This window comes from Carassius auratus, unplaced genomic scaffold (genome assembly GCF_003368295.1).
Source record: "Carassius auratus strain Wakin unplaced genomic scaffold, ASM336829v1 scaf_tig00217686, whole genome shotgun sequence".
Classification (NCBI taxonomy): domain Eukaryota; kingdom Metazoa; phylum Chordata; class Actinopteri; order Cypriniformes; family Cyprinidae; genus Carassius; species Carassius auratus.
Genome location: NW_020529187.1, coordinates 43,375 through 69,992, shown reverse-complemented (window position 1 = coordinate 69,992; position 26,618 = coordinate 43,375). Strand labels below are relative to the sequence as shown.

Below are 26,618 nucleotides of genomic sequence, written 5' to 3'. Positions count from 1 at the left end.
TATATGAAAGACCTAGATCACGTATCTAAAAATAAATCGCTATAGTAAAAGAGAAATAATGAGAGGAGTGAAATTTCCTACGGTTGTGCTGTGTTTGGTCCTCAGGCGCCTCTTCACCTCGCTCACACGCGCGTTTACAACTCTAAATTTTATGTATTATACATTTACTTCATTGTCAGCTTCAGGTATTTCATTTATTATTGTTCAATGAACTGTTTGAAACAAAAAAAAGGTTGTATTTCAGTAATAATTCAAAATTATCAAAATAAAATAAAATAATGGTTTCTATTTTAATATCCTTTAAAATATAATTTATTTCTGTGTTTGTGCAGCTGTATTTTCAGCATCATTCCTCCAGTCTTCAGTGTTACATGATCTTTAGAAATCATGAAATTATGATGATTTATTAATACAATTATTAATAGTTGTGCTACCAAATATTATTTTGGAATCTGCGATAATGTTTTCAGGATTCTTCGATGTACAGTATTGTTCAAAATAATAGCAGTACAATGTGACTAACCAGAATAATCAAGGTTTTTCGTATATTTTTTTATTGCTACGTGGCAAACAAGTTACCAGTAGGTTCAGTAGATTCTCAGAAAACAAATGAGACCCAGCATTCATGATATGCACGCTCTTAAGGCTGTGCAATTGGGCAATTAGTTGAAAGGGGTGTGTTCAAAAAATAGCAGTGTGGCATTCAAATCACTGAGGTCATCAATTTTGTGAAGAAACAGGTGTGAATCAGGTGGCCCCTATTTAAGGATGAAGCCAACACTTGTTGAACATGCATTTGAAAGCTGAGGAAAATGGGTCATTCAAGACATTGTTCAGAAGAACAGCGTACTTTGATTAAAAAGTTGATTAGAGAGGGGAAAACCTATAAAGAGGTGCAAAAAATGATAGGCTGTTCAGCTAAAATGATCTCCAATGCCTTAAAATGGAGAGCAAAACCAGAGAGACGTGGAAGAAAACGGAAGACAACCATCAAAATGGATAGAATAATAACCAGAATGGCAAAGGCTCAGCCAATGATCACCTCCAGGATGATCAAAGACAGTCTGGAGTTACCTGTAAGTACTGTGACAGTTAGAAGACGTCTGTGTGAAGCTAATCTATTTTCAAGAATCCCCCGCAAAGTCCCTCTGTTAAAAAAAAGGCATGTGCAGAAGAGGTTACAATTTGCCAAAGAACACATCAAACTGGCCTAAAGAGAAATGGAGGGACATTTTGTGGACTGATGAGAGTAAAATTGTTCTTTTTGGGTCCAAGGGCCACTGGCAGTTTGTGAGACGACCCCCAAACTCTGAATTCAAGCCACAGTACACAGTGAAGACAGTGAAGCATGGAGGTGCAAGCATCATGATATGGGCATGTTTCTCCTACTATGGTGTTGGGCCTATTTATCGCATACCAGGGATCATGGATCAGTTTGCATATGTTAAAATACTTGAAGAGGTCATGTTGCCCTATGCTGAAGAGGACATGCCCTTGAAATGGTTGTTTCAACAAGACAATGACCCAAAACACACTAGTAAACGGGCAAAGTCTTGGTTCCAAAACCAACAAAATTAATGTTATGGAGTGGCCAGCCCAATCTCCAGACCTTAATCCAATTGAGAACTTGTGGGGTGATATCAAAAAATGCTGTTTCTGAAGCAAAACCAAGAAATGTGAATGAATTGTGGAATGTTGTTAAAGAATCATGGAGTGGAATAACAGCTGAGAGGTGCCACAAGTTGGTTGACTCCATGCCACACAGATGTCAAGCAGTTTTAAAAAACTGTGGTCATACAACTAAATATTAGTTTAGTGATTCACAGGATTGCTAAATCCCAGAAAAAAAAAATGTTTGTACAAAATAGTTGTGAGTTTGTACAGTCAAAGGTAGACACTGCTATTTTTTGAACACACCCCTTTCAACTAATTGCCCAATTGCACAGCCTTAAGAGCGTGCATATCATGAATGCTGGGTCTTGTTTGTTTTCTGACAATCTACTGAACCTACTGGTAACTTATTTGCCACGTAGCAATAAAAAATATACTAAAAACCTTGATTATTCTGGTTAGTCACATTGTACTGCTATTATTTTGAACAATACTGTATAATTTTTTTAAAGAACAGCGTTTATTCAAAATATAAATCTCTTCTAAAATATTAATCTTTGATATCACTTCTCATCAATGTAACACATCCTGAATAAAAGATTCTAAGATCTAATAAAGAATACAATTTCTTATAAAAAAAGGATAAAAATGTACTGAGCCCAAACTATTGAACTGTAGCGAATATTGTTAGAAAATATTTATATTTTAAATAAAAGCTCTTCTTTTTAACATTTTATTCATCAACGAATCCTGAAAAAAGTATCACAGATTACAAAATAATATTTATCAGCAAAACTGTTGATAATTCTAATAATAAATCATCATATTATTCTGATTTCTGAAGATCATGTGACACTGAAGACTGAAGGAATGATGCTGAAAATACAGCTGCACATCACATGAATAAATTACACTTTCATGTATATTAAATAGAAAATGTTAATACTATCTTACAATATTACATGTTTTCCAGTATTTTTGATCAAATAAATGCTGTATTGATGAGTAAAATAAATTCTTGTAAAAAAACATAAACAATCATTCTGATCCCAAACTCTGACCGGTAGTGTGTGTTTGTGTGTGTGTGTGTGTGTGTGTGTGTTTATATATATAGTCGCGAACAGGCTACGAAGTGCCGATCTGAAAACTTCAACCAAAGAATGTAAAAAATAACTCTATTTCTCTAATAACTCTACAACTCTATGAAAGACCTAGATCACGTATCTAAAAATAAATCGCTATAGTAAAAGAGAAATAATGAGAGGAGTGAAGTTTCCTACCGTTGTGCTGTGTTTGGTCCTCAGACGCGTCTTCACCTCGCTCACACGCGCGTTTACAACGCTAAATTAATCATCTTTGCTAATTATTATACATTTACTTCATTGTCAGCATCAGGTACTTCATTTATTATTGTTCAATGAACTGTTTGAAACAAAAAAAAAAAGTTGTATTTCAGTAATAATTCAAAATTATCAAAATAAAATAAAATAATGGTTTCTATTTTAATATCCTTTAAAATATAATTTATTTCTGTGATGTGCAGCTGTATTTTCAGCATCATTCCTCCAGTCTTCAGTGTTACATGATCTTTAGAAATCATGAAATTATGATGATTTATTAATACAATTATTAATAGTTGTGCTACCAAATATTATTTTGGAATCTGCGATAATGTTTTCAGGATTCTTCGATGTATATATTTTTTAAAGAACAGCGTTTATTCAAAATATAAATCTCTTCTAACAATATTAATCTTTGATATCACTTCTCATCAATGTAACACATCCTGAATAAAAGATTCTAAGATCTAATAAAGAATACAATTTATTATAAAAAAAAAGAAAGGATAAAAATTTACTGAGCCCAAACTATTGCACTGTAGTGAATATTGTTAGAAAATATTTATATTTAAAAAAAAAGCTCTTCTTTTTAACTTTTTATTCATCAAAGAATCCTGAAAAAAGTATCACAGATTACAAAAGAATATTTATCAGCAAAACTGTTGATAATTCTAATAATAAATCATCATATTATTCTGATTTCTGAAGATCATGTGACACTGAAGACTGGAGGAATGATGCTGAAAATACAGCTGCACATCACATGAATAAATTACACTTTCATGTATATTAAAATAGAAAAATGTTAATACTATCTTACAATATTACATGTTTTCCAGTATTTTTGTGAGCATATCTGCAACTGCAGTTTATAAGGAGTTTGGAAATGTCCCAGAAAGAAGTGAAGTGTTCACCACTTCTAAGAGATCTGCTTCTGAGCAGTTAAGCACACTGTTGAAAAAAGATGTGAGAAGTGTGTCAAGATAGCAGGTTGATGATTTTAGGTGCTGCACTGTGTCTTCCAGAATGTTGCTATCAATTGCTTCAAAAATAGACAGTATCTTTTTATATTGTGGCTGAATCTGTCTGACCTCTGCATTACTTGAGGATGTGCTAATCGCCTTCCTGATATTGATGATCTTCTCAGAAAAGAAGGATGCAAACTCATTGCATTTGCTGTCTGAGAGCATTTCACTGGGAATCTGACTTCAGTCTAAGTCTCGTAACTTTGAACGCTCCTCTGGTTTCAGTTGTGTTTTTGTTTATTTTGGTGACGTATAAATAAAGTCTTCCCATCTGCCTGCACTTGAGTCTTCGCCTCTTGCGATCCGTGACACTACGTCCTTAATAACAATGGATGAAAAGTTTAGAGCCCTACTGATGATTAAGTCTAGAGTGTGTCCACCTTTGTGTGTGGGTCCATGTACATGCTGAATCGACAGGTAAAAAAAAAGCCTCAAGTCCAAATATTAATTTATCACCAATTAACTGTTTGACAAACACTTCCTGCTTCGATGTCCTGATCTGAATTTAAAAAAAATCTCAAACATGCTCCGAGGTGCCGATCTGAATCAACCGAGTCGCGAAAATGCTCCAAAGCGCCGATCTGAATCAACCGAGTCGCGAACAGGCTCCGAAGTGCCGATCTGAATCAACCGAGTCGCGAACAGGCTCCGAAGTGCCGATCTGAATCAACCGAGTCGCGAACAGGCTCCGAAGTGTCGATCTGAATCAACCGAGTCGCGAACATGCGCCGAAGTGCCGATCTAAATCAACCGAATCGCGAACATGCTCCGAAATGCCGATCTGAATCAACCGAGTCGCGAACAGGCTCCGAAGTGCCGATCTGAATCAACCGAGTGGCGAACCTGCGGCGAAGTGTCGATCTGAATCAACCGAGTCGCGAACAGGCTCCGAAGTGCCGATCTGAATCAACCGAGTCGCGAACAGGCTCCGAAGTGCCGATCTGAATCAACCAAGTCGCGAACATGCGCCGAAGTGTCGATCTGAATCAACCGAGTCGCGAACATGCGCCGAAGTGCCGATCTAAATCAACCAAATCGCGAACATGCTCCGAAGTGCCGATCTGAATCAACCGAGTCGCGAACAGGCTCCGAACCCAGACAGCAAGCCAACATTGAATAAACATTGTTTTTCCATCCAAATCATCATTATGGTTGATATTGAAATTTCAATGCAAAATAAATGTTGAATCACCATTACCATATCGATGAAAACCTGATGTTATTAATGTTGATGGCAACAATATTGGAACAACATTGATCTATAGTTATCTTTATGATTGATTAAGCATTGATATTTGGTTACCGAGGGTGATCCCTGAATGTGTTGAAAAGTAATTGATTTATAGTGGACAGAGAAACGATGCGGTTGTTGAAAAGTCATCGAAATATAGTTGACCGGGAAATATGATTGAAAAAGCATCGAAATATAATTGACCGGCAAATATGATTGAAAATGCATCGAAATATAATTGACCGGGAAATATGATTGAAAATGCATCGAAATATAGTTGACCGGGAAATATGATTTAAAATCCATCGATTTTTGGTTGACCGGGAGATCAACGGGTGGTATACCCAACGTACTGCACCGGACACAGCTCATTTCTGGACCCTTGGCACAAGTGTACAGGTAAGCTTGCTTAATGTTCGATATGAACCCAGACAGCACAGGCACGAGGTGTGTTTTTATACAGTCTGTGGGCAGCTGAAGAGACTGGCTCATTTTCAAATAATGTTACCGTTAACTTGTTTAGACAACGGTCACGGTAAATTAATGTTAAAGCCTTGCGTTTCCAGCAGTTTCTCGGAGGGAAAATGTAAAATCGGTTTATTAAAGAGAAGTCCTGACTGCTTTATCGTCGTGTTTTTCACTCTTTTACAGGCTGCCAGAAAGAATCCGTCTCTATAGTGAGTTATTATTGAATGAGGCTGTACATTATAAATGTAATGTTTTAACTCGAGATGTTTGTTTGTTTGAATGCTGTGTGTGCGGTGAGTTCTGCGCGAGCGGGGAGCAGAGTTGCCATGGAAACGGGGCGTCAACACAAAAACCGTTACTGGCAAGCAGTAATCTCCGTCTCTCGCTGCGGTTTACGCTGTTTTAGGTAAGTTTAGTCGCTAAAATCACACAAATATGATATACAAATGTTTCTGACAAGTTTCTTACTTGTTATTGACATATTTCAATTAAATTTATTTTATAGAAATGGTTTAGTGTCTTCGAAAAAGTCCGTTAGCGTCTTAGCATTTTTCAGGTAGACTAACTCTATAGATTTAGCTCTTGTTGATGAAACTCTGGGCTTTTCATCAAATCTTCGTGTGTGTATGAGATATTTTGATGGCTCTGAATGTTTTGCTGTCGATTTGTCAGTGTATTTTTTTTTTGGAAAAGGCTGATTTACTGAATCGATGACGTCACTTACACTGAGAGTGTAACGTTAATCGGCTGAAAACAAGTTCACATGAGTTTTGATATTTCATGATAAACAGATATTAATACAAATTGTTCTGTGATTTCAGGATGACAGAAAGAAACTCTACAGAACAAAGTGAAACTCCAAGATTTTTGAAAAGAAAATTGGTGAAATATATTCTGAAAAAGGCATATTAATGTATTTCATGAGCTTCTTCAGTTCACCTGTATTTCTAAGTCAGTATCTCCCTTCAGAAATGTTGCTGACGGGAGATACTGACTTAGAAATACAGGTGAACTCATGAAAGAAGCTCATGAAATACTCATGAAAGAAGCTCATGAAATACATTAATATGCCTTTTTCAGAATATATTTCACCAATTTTAAGAAGTCCCTGACATCAAAACGTAAGTCACACTCAACCTAAAATTAAAAATATAGATTCCGTTATTTTAAGATTATATTATTATTATTAGTAGAATTTGTATATTACATATGTTATTATTGTTGTTATATATATTATTCTGTCTTTTATCTGCATTTTACCTCTGCTTTATCTTGTTTCCTTCTAATGAACCTGGAACTGCAGAGTAAATATTGTTGTCTCTGTGTCAGATGGCTTGTTTTGTTCCTGGATTCTTCAGTGATGACGATCAGAGTCTGAGTGAACCTGCTGTCAGACAGTGAGTACCCTGAGTACCCTGGGGTTTCAGTCAGGGCCTTCAGTAAACAACTGAATCAAACAAAATCCTTAAGGGTTAATAGTTACTAGTTAATATATTATTAATCACTTATAAATCATTGAAATGTCAACATTGTACTATTATCTCAATAAACATTATAAATCATTTACAAAGCTTTCTGCACCCCTAATCTAAAGTGTAAACTATTCATCAGTTGCACTCATCGGCTTTCATTTGCTTGTGGATGTTTGCATCGCAAGTGATACAGCATTGTTCTTGCACAACTATTTTACTTCATTTTAATACCGCGCAACATATTTTGCAAGTAACTTCATTGCCCTTTGTCGAAATTGGTCTTTTCGCTCGCTTCATTTGGCTTGCTCAGCTAAATATGTCTGTAGGCGTGTGGTTGCGTGTGTCAATGCGCCCAGTTAACACACACGCACGTGCCTGAGATGTCTGTCGTTGCTAGGCATCCATCAGCTGGGATCTCCGTTACAACAAGGACATTTCAGTAAAGGATTTCCACCACTGAAAAACCCTTGCTGTAACTCTGGTACAGGATTTATTTTCGAAGAAAAGTAAAACAAACCCTGCAGTGTTTTTGTGCACCCCGTTTTTCAAAAACAACGGGGAATTTCACCCCGAAGGAAGCTGATTGAGTCGGTTCTAGTCACATGACCTGGTGTGCTTGCTTTTTTTTCTTGGTGGAAGCTGTGCATTTGTTTAGCTAACAAATATTAAAAATGTATTCAAAATGGTGTACAATTGTTTAATTATGTCATCCTGGTTAGGGTTGGGCCGATAGACGATTCCATCGCCGATGGCTGATAGACATCACGATGCTGCGCCGGCAAACAGCTTCATGAGCTCCAGTATCTCGTGCGTGCATCCGTTGTCATGCAACAGAGAAGTTGCGTCTGTGGACAGTTGTGAACGTGCTGACAGCTGGTTGCCCAGGCTTTGGGTTAAAGGTAATACTGTTGTAAGTAGTGTTCATTTTCTTGTACAGACCAATAATTTCTCTTCATTAGATCTCAATGTGTCACCAGGAGCCACCGGTATTTGGTCCTGTTGTTTTTTTCTCAAAAACCGGTAGCCGCTGACTTGCATTTAAGAATCACCAAGGGCAACGGTTTCACCTAAAAAACCTTTACTGTTCTACTGCAAAAACCTTGGATGACCTGAGGGTGAGTAAATTAACAGCAAATTTTCATTTTGGGGTGAACCATCCCTTTAAATGCAGAGTAAATTTCCCTACATGCTCAGTAAAAGTAATCAGCCAATACACTGGTGACGGGAATGACGACGCCCAAAGCAGCAGAACTGTACAAATGCTGGACATCCACACACCGCACCACAGTATTATCAACTAGCGATTGACCAATAGTGGATTTTACCAATACTGATAGCTAGGTTGGACCACACTGGCCAATATATCAAATTTGTCAACCAATAGTTTTTAAAATGGATACTGAATGAAAACTAAAATAGAGCTTTACTATTAAAAAAATACTTTGTAAATGAATAAAAATGTAATATTAATATTAATTATTATATTGATCATTAAAGTTATTTCATAGATTACCAATGTTAAAAAAAACTTTAAAATGTAAAAAGGAAACCTATTAGTAATAGTAATGAACACACTCTAACAAGGAACAATACTTCTGCAGCTTTCCTTAATGTTACAAATGGACCCTTATTGTTAAGTATTACAATTTAATTTCAACAGTCATGCTTAAAGGGTTAGTTCACCCAGATAGCAAAATTATTATGAGTCATTAATAACTCACCCTCATGTTGTTTCAAACCAGTGAGACCTCCGTTTATCTTCAGAACACAGTTTAAGATATTTTAGATTTAGTCCAAGAGCTCTCAGTCCCTCCATTGAAGCTGTGTGTACGGTCTACTGTCCATGTCCAGAAAGGTAAGAAAAACATCTTCAAAGTAGTCCATGTGACATCAGAGGGTCAGTTAGAATTTTTTGAAGCATTGAAAATACATTTTGGTCCAAAAATAGCAAAAACAACGACTTTATTTAGCATTGTTTTCTCTTCCGTGTCTGTTGTGTGAGAGAGTTCAAAACACAGCAGTCTGGATATCCGGTTCGCGAAAGAATCATTCAGTTCACCAAATCGAACTGAATCGTTTTAAATCGGTTCGCATCTCCAATACGCGTTAATCCACAAATGACTTAAACTGTTAACTTTTTTAATTTGGCTGACACTCCCTCTGAGTTCAAACAAACCAATATCCCGGAGTAATGCATGCACTCAAACAGTGACTGACTGACCTGCTGTGAAGAGAGAACTGAAGATGAACACCGAGCCGAGCCAGATAAGAAGAACCGAGGAGCTGATGATACTGCGCATGTGTGATTCAGCGTGAAGCAGACTGACACACAGAGTGCCTGAACCGAACTGATTCTTTTGGTGATTGATTCTGAACTGATTCTGTGCTAATGTTATAAGCGCGGGTAAACCGAAGGCCATTACGTCGAGGGCAAAAGAACCGGTGAATCGTTTTCTTCAACCGGTTTATTGAATCGAACTGTCCGAAAGAACTACTGGTGATCCAAAAACCGATGCAACCGGTTCTTCACTCGTGAAAGAGTCAGTCTATTGTTCGTTATCTGTCTAGGCTCTGTGTTCATCTTCAGTTCTCTCTTCATAGCAGTTCAGTCAGTGTACTGTTTGAGTTGGTTAACCAACGCAGTGCTGCATTCACTGAAATTGATTTTCATTTTACCAATATGTCAAAATCTGCCAAAAGTACTTCTTGGTTGTCTTCTATGTTACAAAGTTAGCAAAAACTCAGAGTCCAGACTATTAGAGTCTTCCAGTCTTCATAATAGAAACATCTTGGGGCACGAATGTATCAATACAAATAAATATAACATCTTCAGTTATTTAGCTGAGCATCAATTGTACGTTAGTACAATAAGTTTAATTTAATAAGAGGCGATCTAGAGTTGAAATGTTTTATTTTTTATTATTTTTTTATCAAGTGATCAAAGTGTTTGTTGTCGCTGCGATCAGTGGCCCGGATGCTGTGTACAGTCTGCACTGTATAAGGTCTGCACTCGGACACGCGCTTCAATCCGTTGTGGAGACCAGACGGTCTATTCGTTCCGGTGAAATTACTAAACATAAATATACACAAACGTATCCCTGTCTGATATACAACAACTGATAAACATAATCAGTTTTGATAAATACATAAAAAAAAAAAACATACAAGTGTGGTTTAAAACCCAAACCCGGACCTCTGACACGCTAGGCAAAAGTTCTACCACTGAAACATTTGAGCTGACAAACAGATATATTGTAGCTTGATATTTACTACAGGAAGAAAGTGCAGCATAAAAAAATAGCATATTTTAGCATTAAAATCTCTTTACACATTTATGGTGATCTGAGAGGGCGGGGGAGTCCAGTTAATGGGGCGTAATTCATTAGCTTTAATGAGAATTTTATATTTTATAGGCCTACATTAAAGTGTATTTTGTTTCTTATATTTTACATTTATTTCTTGAATGCTACTATAACATAAACTGTAGCTGAAAAGAATAAACCACTGTATATTTAATTTGTATATTATGTTGTTTATATACTTTGTTTTTAGATTTTTAATAACAGATTGGTTACCGGAGTACATATGTATAAAGTACAGTCACACTGTATGATTGTGAATTTTAATTGCTGTTTTTAACAGAGATTTTTGTCTTTTCTGTTCTTTTACAGATCACTATTGCACACCAAGTAAGCAAAACAACATTTTTTATTTTATTTCTGCAAACAACTTGCATCACTTGCAATTGGTTTTCTAGCCCAAAACCTTGTCAAAAACTGAATGCAGTGGTTTTTGTCTATGATTATTTTGTCAAAACATCTTTTGTCTATGGTAACTCTAATCTACATTAACTATTTAATTAGTATCCAGTTATTTATATTAAATTTGTGGTGTTAACAAATACTTCTGAACTAATAAAATAATAAACATAAATTCTTTTTGAGTCAATTGGCCTCATACATTTTCCTTATGAAAGAGGTCACTGCAAGCTAATCCTTTTTGTCTCCCTTTAATTTGAATACATCCATGAACAGGCAGTTTTGAAAAGTGCTTTGAATATAGGGGAAATATGATCTAGCCTACAACACTACTGCTCCTACTGCACTACTGAATTAGTTCAAGTATATGTTCTGTTTAACTTAAATGCTATATTTTTTTTGCATTGTGATTTTATCTTCTGTTTTAGATACTCTTACTCAGCAGATGGGGACAGCTACCATCACCCAATTTTCACCCAAAAGTGGCTGCGCTATGCACCAGACCGGGGCAGGAGGGACTGGACGAAGACTTATGCAGGCATCAGATGACAATGAAGTGTAAATAAAGAGTAGAGAGGCTAATAAACATGAATTTGATTTTAAATTGTATGGTGTGTTCTGTGTTTTATTCAAGATTTTAAACGTTCCATTAATTTTTAAGATCCTGGCTGTAGATAAAGCAGGCTATTTAATTTATGGCATTACATTTAAAATTAACATTTAAAAACGATTGAAATTTCATTGAAATCACGTTGATCCTTAGTTCAGTTGAAATTTCAACATTGTTTCAATATTCCTGATAATTGAAATACCATTGAAATTCCGTTGATCTATGGACAGAATTTCAACATTGTTTCAATATTAAATCAGGGTGCAAAATGATGTTGAATCAACATCAGAGTTCGATGTTGATTCAATGACTTAACGTTGACAACGGAATGTTGATTCAGCATAGTTTCAATGACTGTTTGCTATCTGGGAAGTGCCGATCTGAAAACTTCAACCAAAGAATGTAAAAAAGAACTCTATTTCTCTAATAACTCTACAATTCTATGAAAGACCTAGATCATGTATCTAAAAATAAATCGCTATAGTAAAAGAGAAATAATGAGAGGAGTGAAGTTTCCTACCGTTGTGCTGTGTTTGGTCCTCAGGCGCGTCTTCACCTCACTCACACGCGCGTTTACAACTCTAAATTAATCATCTTTGCTAATTATTATAAATTTACTTCATTGTCAGCTTTAGGTACTTCATTTATTATTGTTCAATGAACTGTTTGAAACAAAAAAAGGTTGTATTTCAGTAATAATTCAAAATTATCAAAATAAAATAAAATAAGGGTTTCTATTTTAATATCCTTTAAAATATAATTAATTTCTGTGTTTGTGCAGCTGTATTTTCAGCATCATTCCTCCAGTCTTCAGTGTTACATGATCTTTAGAAATCATGAAATTATGATGATTTATTAATACAATTATTAATAGTTGTGCTACCAAATATTATTTTGGAATCTGCGATAATGTTTTCAGGATTCTTCGATGTATAATTTTTTTAAAGAACAGCGTTTATTCAAAATATAAATCTCTTCTAAAATATTAATCTTTGATATCACTTCTCATCAATGTAACACATCCTGAATAAAAGATTCTAAGATCTAATAAAGAATACAATTTCTTATAAAAAAAGGATAAAAATGTACTGAGCCCAAACTATTGAACTGTAGCGAATATTGTTAGAAAATATTTATATTTTAAATAAAAGCTCTTCTTTTTAACTTTTTATTCATCAACGAATCCTGAAAAAAGTATCACAGATTACAAAATAATATTTATCAGCAAAACTGTTGATAATTCTAATAATAAATCATCATATTATTCTGATTTCTGAAGATCATGTGACACTGAAGACTGAAGGAATGATGCTGAAAATACAGCTGCACATCACATGAATAAATTACACTTTCATGTATATTAAAATAGAAAAATGTTAATAATATCTTACAATATTACATGTTTTCCAGTATTTTTGATCAAATAAATGCTGTCTTGATGAGTAAAATAAATTCTTGTAAAAAAACATAAACAATCATTCTGATCCCAAACTCTGACCGGTAGTGTGTGTTTGTGTGTGTGTGTGTGTTTATATATATAGTCGCGAACAGGCTCCGAAGTGCCGATCTGAAAACTTCAACCAAAGAATGTAAAAAATAACTCTATTTCTCTAATAACTCTACAACTCTATGAAAGACCTAGATCACGTATCTAAAAATAAATCGCTATAGTAAAAGAGAAATAATGAGAGGAGTGAAGTTTCCTACCGTTGTGCTGTGTTTGGTCCTCAGACGCGTCTTCACCTCGCTCACACGCGCGTTTACAACGCTAAATTAATCATCTTTGCTAATTATTATACATTTACTTCATTGTCAGCATCAGGTACTTCATTTATTATTGTTCAATGAACTGTTTGAAACAAAAAAAAAGTTGTATTTCAGTAATAATTCAAAATTATCAAAATAAAATAAAATAAAATAATGGTTTCTATTTTAATATCCTTTAAAATATAATTTATTTCTGTGATGTGCAGCTGTATTTTCAGCATCATTCCTCCAGTCTTCAGTGTTACATGATCTTTAGAAATCATGAAATTATGATGATTTATTAATACAATTATTAATAGTTGTGCTACCAAATATTATTTTGGAATCTGCGATAATGTTTTCAGGATTCTTCGATGTATATATTTTTTAAAGAACAGCGTTTATTCAAAATATAAATCTCTTCTAACAATATTAATCTTTGATATCACTTCTCATCAATGTAACACATCCTGAATAAAAGATTCTAAGATCTTATAAAGAATACAATTTATTATAAAAAAAAGAAAGGATAAAAATTTACTGAGCCCAAACTATTGCACTGTAGTGAATATTGTTAGAAAATATTTATATTAAAAAAAAAAAGCTCTTCTTTTTAACTTTTTATTCATCAAAGAATCCTGAAAAAAGTATCACAGATTACAAAAGAATATTTATCAGCAAAACTGTTGATAATTCTAATAATAAATCATCATATTATTCTGATTTCTGAAGATCATGTGACACTGAAGACTGGAGGAATGATGCTGAAAATACAGCTGCACATCACATGAATAAATTACACTTTCATGTATATTAAAATAGAAAAATGTTAATACTATCTTACAATATTACATGTTTTCCAGTATTTTTGTGAGCATATCTGCAACTGCAGTTTATAAGGAGTTTGGAAATGTCCCAGAAAGAAGTGAAGTGTTCACCACTTCTAAGAGATCTGCTTCTGAGCAGTTAAGCACACTGTTGAAAAAAGATGTGAGAAGTGTGTCAAGATAGCAGGTTGATGATTTTAGGTGCTGCACTGTGTCTTCCAGAATGTTGCTATCAATTGCTTCAAAAATAGACAGTATCTTTTTATATTGTGGCTGAATCTGTCTGACCTCTGCATTACTTGAGGATGTGCTAATCGCCTTCCTGATATTGATGATCTTCTCAGAAAAGAAGGATGCAAACTCATTGCATTTGCTGTCTGAGAGCATTTCACTGGGAATCTGACTTCAGTCTAAGTCTCGTAACTTTGAACGCTCCTCTGGTTTCAGTTGTGTTTTTGTTTATTTTGGTGACGTATAAATAAAGTCTTCCCATCTGCCTGCACTTGAGTCTTCGCCTCTTGCGATCCGTGACACTACGTCCTTAATAACAATGGATGAAAAGTTTAGAGCCCTACTGATGATTAAGTCTAGAGTGTGTCCACCTTTGTGTGTGGGTCCATGCTGAATCGACAGGTAAAAAAAAAAGCCTCAAGTCCAAATATTAATGTGTCACCAATTAACTGTTTGACAAACACTTCCTGCTTCGATGTCCTGATCTGAATTTAAAAAAAATCTCAAACATGCTCCGAGGTGCCGATCTGAATCAACCGAGTCGCGAAAATGCTCCAAAGCGCCGATCTGAATCAACCGAGTCGCGAACAGGCTCCGAAGTGCCGATCTGAATCAACCGAGTCGCGAACAGGCTCCGAAGTGCCGATCTGAATCAACCGAGTCGCGAACATGCGCCGAAGTGTCGATCTGAATCAACCGAGTCGCGAACATGCGCCGAAGTGTCGCCCTGAATCAACCGAGTCGCGAACAGGCTCCGAAGTGCCGATCTTAATCAACCGAATCGCAAACATGCTCCGAAGTGCCGATCTGAATCAACCGAGTCGCGAACAGGCCCCGAAGTGCCGATCTGAATCAACCGAGTCGCGAACAGGCTCCGAAGTGCCGATCTGAATCAACCGAGTCGCGAACAGGCTCCGAATTGCCGATCTGAAAACTTCAACTAAAGAATGTAAAAAATAACTCTATTTCTCTAATAACTCTACAACTATATGAAAGACCTAGATCACGTATCTAAAAATAAATCGCTATAGTAAAAGAGAAATAATGAGAGGAGTGAAATTTCCTACCGTTGTGCTGTGTTTGGTCCTCAGGCGCGTCTTCACCTCGCTCACACGCGCGTTTACAACGCTAAATTTTATGTATTATACATTTACTTCATTGTCAGCTTCAGGTATTTCATTTATTATTGTTCAATGAACTGTTTGAAACAAAAAAAAGGTTGTATTTCAGTAATAATTCAAAATTATCAAAATAAAATAAAATAATGGTTTCTATTTTAATATCCTTTAAAATATAATTTATTTCTGTGTTTGTGCAGCTGTATTTTCAGCATCATTCCTCCAGTCTTCGGTGTTACATGATCTTTAGAAATCATGAAATTATGATGATTTATTAATACAATTATTAATAGTTGTGCTACCAAATATTATTTTGGAATCTGCGATAATGTTTTCAGGATTCTTCGATGTATAATTTTTTTAAAGAACAGCGTTTATTCAAAATATAAATCTCTTCTAACAATATTAATCTTTGATATCACTTCTCATCAATGTAACACATCCTGAATAAAAGATTCTAAGATCTAATAAAGAATACAATTTCTTATAAAAAAAAAAGGATAAAAATTTACTGAGCCCAAACTATTGAACTGTAGCGAATATTGTTAGAAAATATTTATATTTTAAATAAAAGCTCTTCTTTTTAACTTTTTATTCATCAACGAATCTTGAAAAAAGTATCACAGATTACAAAATAATATTTATCAGCAAAACTGTTGATAATTCTAATAATAAATCATCATATTATTCTGATTTCTGAAGATCATGTGACACTGAACACTGGAGGAATGATGCTGAAAATACAGCTGCACATCACATGAATGAATTACACTTTCATGTATATTAAAATAGAAAAATGTTAATAATATCTTACAATATTACATGTTTTCCAGTATTTTTGATCAAATAAATGCTGTCTTGATGAGTAAAATAAATTCTTGTAAAAAAACAATCATTCTGATCCCAAACTCTGACCGGTAGTGTGTGTTTGTGTGTGTTTATATATATATATATATATATATATATGCCCACTAACACACTAGGCAAGGCAAGGCAAGTTTATATATATAGCACATTTCATACACAATGGTAATTCAAAGTGCTTTACATAAAAGAAAGTAAAATAATCATAAAGGAAAATTATAAAACAAATTAACCAAGCAATTTTAAAACTTTTAAAATGATTAAAAATTTACTTAATTTAAAATGAATTTATAAACAGTTACAAAATTTGTTTACTTGGAAAAAAAACAGTGAAAATATAGTGCAATCAGTTCGGACATTGCAGAGTGCTCATTCAATAAATGCACATCTAAACAGATGAGTTTTAAGTCTAGATTTAAATGTGACTAGTGTTATAGCACATCTGGTCTCTTCTGGAAGATGATTCCAACTGCGAGCGGCATAGAAACTAAAAGCAGATTCCCCTTGTTTTGTGTGAATCCTTGGTATTTCTAACTGACTCGATCCTAATGATCTGAGTGCTCTGTTAGGTTTATATTCAGTGAGCATATCTGCAACTGCAGTTTTTAAGGAGTTTGGAAATGTCCCAGAAAGAAGTGAAATGTTCACCACTTCTAAGAGATCTGCTTCTAAGCAGTTAAGCACACTGTTGAAAAAAGATGTGGGAAGTGTGTCAAGATAGCAGGTTGATGATTTTAGGTGCTGCACTGTGTCTTCCAGAATGTTGCTATCAATTGCTTCAAAAATAGACAGTATCTTTTTGATATTGTGGCTGAATCTGTCTGACCTCTGCATTACTTGAGGATGTGCTAATCGCCTTCCTGATATTGATGATCTTCTCAGAAAAGAAGGATGCAAACTCATTGCATTTGCTTTCTGAGAGCATTTTACTGGGAATCTGACTTCAGTCTATGTCTCGTAACTTTGAACGTTCCTCTGGTTTCAGTTGTGTTTTTGTTTATTTTGGTGACGTATAAATAAAATCTTCCCATCTGCCTGCACTTGAGTCTTCGCCTCTTGCGATCCGTGACACTACGTCCTTAATAACAATGGATGAAAAGTTTAGTGCCCTACTGATGATTAAGTCTAGAGTGTGTCCACCTTTGTGTGTGGGGTCCATGCCCATGCTGAATCGACAGGTAAAAAAAAAAGCCTCAAGTCCAAATATTCATTTATCACCAATTAACTGTTTTGACAAACACTTCCTACTTCGATGTCCTGATCTGAATTAAAAAAAAATCTCAAACATGCTCCGAGGTGCCGATCTGAATCAACCGAGTCGCGAAAATGCTCCGAAGCGCCGATCTGAATCAACCGAGTCGCGAACAGGCTCCGAAGTGCCGATCTGAATCAACCGAGTCGCGAACAGGCTCCGAAGTGCCGATCTGAATCAACCGAGTCGCGAACATGCGCCGAAGTGTCGATCTGAATCAACCGAGTCGCGAACATGCGCCGAAGTGTCGATCTGAATCAACCGAGTCGCGAACATGCGCCGAAGTGTCGATCTGAATCAACCGAGTCGCGAACAGGCTCCGAAGTGCCGATCTGAATCAACCGAGTCGCGAACATGCGCCGAAGTGTCGATCTGAATCAACCGAGTCGCGAACAGGCCCCGAAGTGCCGTTCTGAATCAACCGAGTCGCGAACAGGCCCCGAAGTGCCGATCTGAATCAACCGAGTCGCGAACAGGCTCCGAAGTGCCGATCTGAATCAACCGAGTCGCGAACAGGCTCCGAAGTGCCGATCTGAATCAACCGAGTCGCGAACATGCGCCGAAGTGTCGATCTGAATCAACCGAGTCGCGAACATGCGCCGAAGTGTCGATCTGAATCAACCGAGTCACGAACAGGCTCCGAAGTGCCGATCTGAATCAACCGAGTCGCGAACATGCGCCGAAGTGTCGATCTGAATCAACCGAGTCGCGAACAGGCCCCGAAGTGCCGTTCTGAATCAACCGAGTCGCGAACAGGCCCCGAAGTGCCGATCTGAATCAACCGAGTCGCGAACAGGCTCCGAAGTGCCGATCTGAATCAACCGAGTCGCGAACATGCGCCGAAGTGTCGATCTGAATCAACCGAGTCGCGAACAGGCCCCGAAGTGCCGTTCTGAATCAACCGAGTCGCGAACAGGCCCCGAAGTGCCGATCTGAATCAACCGAGTCGCGAACAGGCCCCGAAGTGTCGATCTGAATCAACCGAATCGCGTACAGGCTCCGAAGTGCCGATCTGAATCAACCGAGTCGCGAACAGGCTCCGAAGTGCCGATCTGAATCAACCGAGTCGCGAACAGGCTCCGAAGTGCCGATCTGAAAACTTCAAAACAAAGAATGTAAAAAATAACTCTATTTTTCTAATAACTCTACAACTCTATGAAAGACCTAGATCACGTATCTAAAAATAAATCGCTATAGTAAAAGAGAAATAATGAGAGGAGTGAAGTTTCCTACCGTTGTGCTGTGTTTGGTCCTCAGGCGCGTCTTCACCTCGCTCACACGCGCGTTTACAACGCTAAATTAATCATCTTTGCTAATTATTATACATTTACTTCATTGTCAGCATCAGGTACTTCATTTATTATTGTTCAATTAACTGTTTGAAACAAAAAAAAGTTGTATTTCAGTAATAATTCAAAATTATCAAAATAAAATAAAATAAAATAATAGTTTTTATTTTAATATCCTTTAAAATATAATTTATTTCTGTGATGTGCAGCTGTATTTTCAGCATCATTCCTCCAGTCTTCAGTGTTACATGATCTTTAGAAATCATGAAATTATGATGATTTATTAATACAATTATTAATAGTCGTGCTACCAAATATTATTTTGGAATCTGCGATAATGTTTTCAGGATTCTTCGATGTATATATTTTTTAAAGAACAGCATTTATTCAAAATATAAATCTCTTCTAACAATATTAATCTTTGATATCACTTCTCATCAATGTAACACATCCTGAATAAAAGATTCTAAGATCTAATAAAGAATACAATTTATTATAAAAAAAAAAAGAAAGGATAAAAATTTACTGAGCCCAAACTATTGAACTGTAGTGAATATTGTTAGAAAATATTTATATTTTAAATAAAAGCTCTTCTTTTTAACTTTTTATTCATCAAAGAATCCTGAAAAAAGTATCACAGATTACAAAATAATATTTATCAGCAAAACTGTTGATAATTCTAATAATAAATCATCATATTATTCTGATTTCTGAAGATCATGTGACACTGAAGACTGGAGGAATGATGCTGAAAATACAGCTGCACATCACATGAATAAATTACACTTTCATGTATATTAAAATAGAAAAATGTTAATACTATCTTACAATATTACATGTTTTCCAGCATTTTTGTGAGCATATCTGCAACTGCAGTTTATAAGGAGTTTGGAAATGTCCCAGAAAGAAGTGAAGTGTTCACCACTTCTAAGAGATCTGCTTCTGAGCAGTTAAGCACACTGTTGAAAAAAGATGTGGGAAGTGTGTCAAGATAGCAGGTTGATGATTTTAGGTGCTGCACTGTGTCTTCCAGAATGTTGCTATCAATTGCTTCAAAAATAGACAGTATCTTTTTTATATTGTGGCTGAATCTGTCTGACCTCTGCATTACTTGAGGATGTGCTAATCGCCTTCCTGATATTGATGATCTTCTCAGAAAAGAAGGATGCAAACTCATTGCATTTGCTGTCTGAGAGCATTTCACTGGGAATCTGACTTCAGTCTATGTCTCGTAACTTTGAACGCTCCTCTGGTTTCAGTTGTGTTTCTGTTTATTTTGGTGACGTATAAATAAAATCTTCCCATCTGCCTGCACTTGAGTCTTCGCCTCTTGCGATCCGTGACACTACGTCCTTAATAACAATGGATGAAAAGTTTAGAGCCCTACTGATGATTAAGTCTAGAGTGTGTCCACCTTTGTGTGTGGGTCCATGTACATGCTGAATCGACAGGTAAAAAAAAAAAAGCCTCAAGTCCAAATATTCATTTATCACCAATTAACTGTTTGACAAACACTTCCTGCTTCGATGTCCTCATCTGAATTAAAAAAAAATCTCAAACATGCTCCGAGGTGCCGATCTGAATCAACCGAGTCGCGAACAGGCTCCGAAGTGCTGATCTGAATCAACCGAGTCGCGAACATGCGCCGAAGTGCCGATCTAAATCAACCGAATCGCGAACATGGTCCGAAATGCCGATCTGAATCAACCGAGTCGCGAACAGGCTCCGAAGTGCCGATCTGAATCAACCGAGTCGCGAACATGCGGCGAAGTGTCGATCTGAATCAACCGAGTCGCGAACATGCGCCGAAGTGCCGATCCAAATCAACCGAATTGCGAACATGTTCCGAATTGCCGATCTGAATCAACCGAGTCGCGAACAGGTTCCGAAGTGCCGATCTGATTCAACCGAGTCGCGAACAGGCTCCGAAGTGCCGATCTGAATCAACAGGGTCGCGAACAGGCTCCGAAGTGACGCCCAGCTCGTGACGACGTAACTGGACCAGACCATATTCGTTGCAGCGATGTCCCAAATAACGTTCAGGCGACGTAACTTGTGATTCCCACAAACGTGGAATGTGAATAGTAACCTCCTAACGAACAAACTGGCACGTTATGAGGACGTGACCTTACCGGATAATATTGGTAGCAACAACATATTTTCACCTCACCATTACCTTGAAATACATAAAGAACTAATAAACTCAATCCATCTCTAGTGTAAAAAATAAACCTTACGAAATCTAATTGTAATCTAATTATAAAGGATTCATTGTAAATACATTAATTACATACATTCAATGCAAGCAAATACAAAAACATTACATTCTAATATAAAATAGACAAAACACACTGCATTCATTCACAAATCAACATTTATTCAGCACTACTTTCTACAAATATTAAGCCAAAAAAACATTGTCATGAGCACAGAAAACTAAATACATAAATTCATAGATTACACAATATAAACAACAGATAATGTTTGTCTTAAGGATGGGGATAGTTAATGAAGTTATCAGTGAAAATTATATATAATTATCAGTATAATAATTGATACAACTCTACATAATTTGGTGCTGCAAAAAATACATGATAAATAGATATGAAACAATTCAGCAGATACTGCACAGAGATACTGCACAAAGTAAAACTGTTTCTTGAGCGTTGTATATGAGGCTCCTGGTATAAATGTCTGGTGGTGATGTGCTTTAATTACATGGAATGCAGGAAAAAATTTAGCTAATTCATGCGCACTATTTTCTATTTCATTCCCTCGATTTGCTAAATCATGTACAATATTTATACATCAAGAGAACGAATTAGTAAATTGTGCATACGATTTAGCAAATCAATGAAATGTAAAAGTAAGCTTGCACGTTTTAGTACATCTAGGGAACGAATTAGTAAATCATGGACATGACTTCTTTTTTTTCTTGCATGTCATGATCAGGGCTCTGTGCTCACTATCAGAGGATAAACCTAAACAATTTAGCAATTTCCAAAGAACCATAATTCTTGAGCTTCTCAGATAAAAAGCATTCATAAAGCGTAAAGATATGAAAAATGAACAATATAGAGATTTCTAGCATCCCTCCTGTATTATTTGTCCCACACGAAAACAGTTTTAAAGAAAATGAGCGTATTGACTTTCTCAGAAGAATCTGTGATCTCTGATTACTGACTGTGGAGATGACTCTTTCAGACAGTGCTGAGGAGGCAGAGTTAGGTGCAGGACAGCTGATAGAGAAGAGGAAGAGTGTGTTTCTTACCCCAGCAGCAGAAGACAGGCTCTTCTGAGGGAAGGACAGGAGGCTTGATGCAGTGTTTTGCTGTAGAACAATGCTCCTTCTCAGCACCTGATCTTCTTCAGAAAAGAGTTCCTCTAGTGTAGTCAGACACTCAGATTTCTTGCAAACTAGAATCTTTGAATAACATTTAGCATATTACTGTAGTCATGTTCATTGTTTTTATTATAACACATGGAAAGTTTATGAGAAAATTGTTAAATGTGTTCTTCCTCCTCTTCTTCATCCTGGGCCTGCACGGTCAACATCCTTCTCTGAGCTGAAAGGGAGGATCACCTTGTTAATGTTGCTTATGTACAGGTCCTTCTCAAAAAAATTAGCATATTGTGATAAAGTTCATTATTTTCCATAATGTAATGATAAAAATTAAACTTTCATATATTTTAGATTCATTGCACACCAACCTGAAATATTTCAGGTCTTTTAATGTTTTAATACTGATGATTTTGGCATACAGCTCATGAAAACCCAAAATTCCTGTCTCAAAAAATTAGCATATAATGAAAAGGTTCTCTAAACGAGCTATTAACCTAATCATCTGTATCAACTAGTAAACTATAAACACCTGCAAAAGATTCCTGAGGCTTTTAAAATCTCCCAGCCTGGTTCATTACTCAAAACCGCAATCATGGGTAAGACTGCCGACCTGACTGCTGTCCAGAAGGCCATCATTGACACCCTCAAGCGAGAGGGTAAGACACAGAAAGAAATTTCTGAACGAATAGGCTGTTCCCAGAGTGCTGTATCAAGGCACCTCAGTGGGAAGTCTGTGGGAAGGAAAAAGTGTGGCAAAAAACGCTGCACAACGAGAAGAGGTGACCGGACCCTGAGGAAGATTGTGGAGAAGGACCGATTCCAGACCTTGGGGGACCTGCAGAAGCAGTGGACTGAGTCTGGAGTAGAAACATCCAGAGCCACCGTGCACAGGTGTGCAGGAAATGGGCTACAGAGAAGCAGCACCGGACTGTTGCTCCCAAGTACTTTTTTCGGATGAATGTCAGCCATGTCAGCTGCTGGTGTTGGTCCACTGTGTTTTATCAAGGGCAGGGTCAAAATGCAGCTAGCTATCAGGAGATTTTGGAGCACTTCATGCTTCCATCTGCTGAAAAGCTTTATGGAGATGAAGATTTCGTTTTTCAGCACGACCTGGCACCTGCTCACAGTGCTAAAACCACTGGTAAATGGTTTACTGACCATGGTATAACTGTGCTCAATTGGCCTGCCAACTCTCCTGACCAGAACCCCATAGTGAATCTGTGGGATATTGTGAAGAGAAAGTTGAGAGACGCAAGACCCAACACTCTGGATGAGCTTAAGGCCGCTATCGAAGCATCCTGGGCCTCCTCAACACCTCAGCAGTGCCACAGGCTGATTGCCTCCATGCCACGCCGCATTGAAGCAGTCATTTCTGCAAAAGGATTCCCGACCAAGTATTGAGTGCATAACTGAACATAATTATTTGAAGGTTGACTTTTTTTGTATTAAAAACACTTTTCTTTTATTGATCGGATGAAATATGCAAACTTTTTGAGACAGGAATTTTGGGTTTTCATGAGCTGTATGCCAAAATCATCAGTATTAAAACAATAAAAGACCTGAAATATTTCAGTTGGTGTGCAATGAATCAAAAATATATGAAAGTTTAATTTTTATCATTACATTATGGAAAATAATGAACTTTATCACAATATGCTAATTTTTTGAGAAGGACTTGTATGTTCACAACCAGTCATAAATCTGGAATCTTTTCTTTATGGTTTTCAAGATAAGTCTCTTCTGCTCACCAAGGCTAAATTAACTTGATCAAAATTACAACAACAAAAAAAAAAATTATATTGTAAAAGTAAAAAAAAAAGAAAGAAATAACAGATTTCATACTCTTTTTCAAATATACTTTCAAACTTATTTATTGAAATAATTATGAGGCAAAGCTGAATTTTTCAATAACTTTACTCCAATCTTCAGTGTCACATGATCTTTTTCATATACTGATTTGCTGCTTTTTCATAAACATTGCTGATTATCATCAATCAGTGCATTTACATGCACCTAATCACATTATTGCCGCTATGATCAAAGTGTACATCTGCTCATGACGTACATGAATGATGTGAATCACATCTGCAGTTAGCTTACTACGGTCATTAGTTCCACTGAACTCTATTGGTAACTAAGGAACTTGTGACCACAGTTGGTTTTAGGGAAACGTACCCCATATTAGAAATGATGGGGAAGAAAACTTAGCATTTCTGGAGAGTCACTTTTTTTCTTCATGATTATTTTATAAAAACAAAGTTCAAAACATTGAAAAAAAAGTAATATTTTATGAAATTACAAAAGTGTTCTTTACCAATGGTATTCAATTTTATGCATCCTTGCTGTTAGCATCCCCCCCCCAAAAAAATATTTAACTGTAGTGTAGAGAAAAGGTTTGGGCAGCACAACTGTTTTCAACGCTAGTAATAATCAGAAAAATTTATTGAGCAGTAAACCATAATTTAGAATGATTTCTGAAGATCATGTGACAATGAAGACTGGAGTAATTAATGCTGAAAATATAGCTGTGCATTATAGAAATAAACGTTACTTTTAAAATATATTTAAAACTTTTGACTCACTGTGTACATTGCTACATTTAAATGAAAACTCAACTTTTAATAAACAATGCACACATTCTCAAAGAACTTACATTCTGGTGATTACTTCCTTCCCTCACTGCTGTCTTCTTCAGTCGTTCACAGACCTCCTTAGACAATTTGGATAAGTCACAAATTGCAATAGTTATATAACTATAATCACAATACTCAACTATATATATAATTATAAATATATATTGAATCAGCACACAAGTATCGGGATAGTACTGAATTGGCAGATTAGCATATCATCCCAGCCCTAGTTACTATAGTCAAAACAATGAAACTCTCTTCAAGAGCGCACAATAACTGAGATTTAAAACTGTTAAAAGAAAAGGCTCAAAATATTGCACACATATAATACACAACATCAATATCTCTTCCCTTGGTGTTTTGAACATTTCTATAAGTAATGCTACACGCTGTGACTCTTTGTTGCTTCAAGCGATCAATCTGCGCACTGGTTGTGTTTACGCGCTGCACGCTGTATAGGAGCCATACCCTTCCGTATTATAATACATTAGCACAATCAAAGATTATTAAGTCTTTCTTGTTCTGTCCCATCTACCACATGTTGCTGCCTTCATTACTGTGCTATACATTTAAAAGAAATGTATTTTACACGCACACATACATTATGTATACACACAAACAAACACACACACACACACACACACACTTTTGCACATCCTTTCATACCGGTGACTGGGTGTTGCTGCAATAGACTCATTTTGCAGCATTAAGGTTAACGATTAATCGATTAATTGATCGTTAATTTAAACGACGACCGATCATGGAAATTATTGAAAATTGACATCCCTACACAGAAGTATAGAAATTCTACATTGATTAAAAAAAAAAAGCAAAAAACTGATTGGATTGGTAAAGTCTATTACTCGTTTTCATTAAGTGCTAGAGTTGTAGCAATTTCTTATAAATAAAAACCTTAGATTTCAATTAAATACAGTAGAAAAGGATACCTCAGGTAGATTTATATTAGTTGACTGTATAATTAACAGGAACAGGTTGACACTGGCATCAATATACGGCCCTAATACAGATGATCCAATTTTCTTTAATAAATTAACCATAAAACTGGCTTCCGCAGAGGGTCAATGTATTCTGGGTGGAGATTTCAATCTTGTGTTGAACCCGTCATTAGATCGCTCAGCCCCCAAGAACACTACTTTGTCAAAATCTGCAACAGCATTGTATCAAGGCATGAATGAACTTGGGTTAAAAGATGTGTGGAGACTGCAAAACCCGGGTAAAAAGGAATTCTCTTTCTACTCTAATGTTCACAATACATACTCTAGAATTGACTTGTTTTTGACCTCACAAACATTACTGTCTCACATTAAAACATGTCTTTATCTGGCTGCAACCGTATCAGACCACAATGCTCTAATGATGGAAGTGTCTATGCCACAGGAAGGCCCTACCGCCCATAGATGGAGATTTAAAACATTCCTACTTAAAGATCCCGATTTTGTAAATTATATGAACGACAAGTTAGATATATATTTGGAGACTAACTTAAATACTGCTTCTCATTCAGTTGTTTGGGAAACACTTAAGGCATATATGAGAGGTAACATTATCTCATATTTATCCCATAAAAATTAACAAAAGACAGACCAATTACCGCAACTTGTACATGAAATAAAAATACTTGAAATCCAACATGCCCAAACCAAACAATCCAAAACCCTTAGTTCATTAAAACAAAAACGGACTCTGTATGACAATCTTTGTACTAGTAAAGCCGAAGCAGCCATGGTGAGAACTAAATATCATTACTATGAGTTTGGTAACAAAACTAGCAAGTTGCTT

The 26,618-nt window shown here is 36.1% G+C and overlaps 1 long non-coding RNA gene across 3 annotated transcripts; it reads left to right on the top strand.

The window, feature by feature from the left end:
- The first annotated feature begins 6,757 nt into the window (after positions 1–6,757).
- LOC113102092 (uncharacterized) lies at positions 6,758–11,516 on the top strand. Of its 3 annotated transcripts, none has more exons than XR_003290626.1 (6): positions 6,758–6,796; positions 7,005–7,072; positions 7,867–8,046; positions 8,107–8,262; positions 10,819–10,836; positions 11,334–11,516. It is a non-coding gene; the product is annotated as an uncharacterized LOC113102092 (long non-coding RNA). The 3 variants fall into 3 exon arrangements; XR_003290624.1 differs by having other exon boundaries at positions 8,125–8,262; positions 11,334–11,515; XR_003290625.1 differs by having other exon boundaries at positions 6,771–6,796; positions 6,979–7,072; positions 8,125–8,262; positions 11,334–11,515.
- Positions 11,517–26,618: the final 15,102 nt, after the last annotated feature.